The sequence below is a fragment of the Macadamia integrifolia genome, chromosome 1, assembly GCF_013358625.1.
Source record: "Macadamia integrifolia cultivar HAES 741 chromosome 1, SCU_Mint_v3, whole genome shotgun sequence".
Classification (NCBI taxonomy): domain Eukaryota; kingdom Viridiplantae; phylum Streptophyta; class Magnoliopsida; order Proteales; family Proteaceae; genus Macadamia; species Macadamia integrifolia.
Genome location: NC_056557.1, coordinates 15,982,748 through 15,984,195, shown reverse-complemented (window position 1 = coordinate 15,984,195; position 1,448 = coordinate 15,982,748).

Below are 1,448 nucleotides of genomic sequence, written 5' to 3'. Positions count from 1 at the left end.
GGGGGGGGGGGGGGAATGGTCCCAGATTTAAAGGGCTTTAAATTAAGGTACAACTAGGGCCGGCCCAAGAAAAATTCAAGCCCATATTTGAAGTACTCAGGTCAGGCGTTGGGTTAATTTAGAAATTGCCCAACCAGCCCGGCCCAGACCGGCCCAACCCAACCCAAGCCAGCCCAAGTTTCACCGTGTCTCGAAATCAATTGTTACACTTCCATCAGGTATTTGTGCTCCCATAGTTATAAAACCAAGAAGGATTCATGCATGCATCATCACCTCATGTAAATTAATCCGAAAGGAGCTTACCCTACGCTCCCAGACTCCTGTGTCTATCTATCTCGTCCCCTCCATTAATTATACATAATCGGGGGTTGTGAGTAGGTTTTTCTTTGGCATAGCATACACTTTCGACAAGAAACACTCTCTATCAAAATCAGAAATAACATGGACTTAGCCCAGAGTCAACTCTAACCCTATAAAAAGTTGCAAGAGAATTCCTGGATAACAATTGGGTCCACAGTGGATCCCACATCCATACATGGGTGGGTACTAATGATTTGCTCGTTTAAAGAGTCAAGCTAGCATTTCCCAATGTTCGAAGCCTCAAAACTGAAACCTGTGGTTGTAACCAGAGGTGCAAGTTTGGTCCAAGTTTGGTCCTAGTAGCCCGAACCCATCTCTAATCTGTCCTGAGCCCAAATACGGTCTCGAGCTAGACCCAAAATTTTAACTTTGAGGGCCAGCCTGATCCTTAAAATTTCTAGAGGTAAGGGCCTAGGCGGATAAAGGTTGATGTTTGTGGTCCATCCAGCCCTCTCTGAGCCTAACCCTGATTTTTTTGCCTATTTTACATTAATCATGTGACGAATATTATTTCTCACAACAAAGCGGGTTGCATTCGATTATCTACCATTTTGTTTGAAGAAAATTCCTTTGATCTCCATTAGTTATTTTTGTCCAGTTGTATTTTTTAATGCAATGTTAAGATTTCTAAACTAGGTATTTAATATTTTTTTTTCTATTTCTAATGTTCTCTTACAAATATCTTATTAGATGATAATGATATAGTCTTCTGATTGACTTCATAAATTGATTAAAATTGTCTTAATGGTTCATTTTCAATTCGAATCGATCGAAACTTCACATTTGACACCTCACCCTAACAATCTAAGTATACATTTCTCCAACTCTAAAACCTTTAACCATATTTCTTTCTCTGATTAATATCGTTTAGATTTTTCTCCAACTCAGGTCTTTAGGGACTTCCGTTGAATGATCTGAATTCTTGATTTTCATTTTTTCCTTTTTTATATTTTTATTTCTATGATGATGGTCTCTACATGAATCCCTAATCCAATTTCTTTCTCTCTCTTTGCTCGCTTTTTTTTTACTTTATTTGATGAGGAAAATTGCATGTGGTACTGATACATGCCAATTTTTTTTTTTTTAGA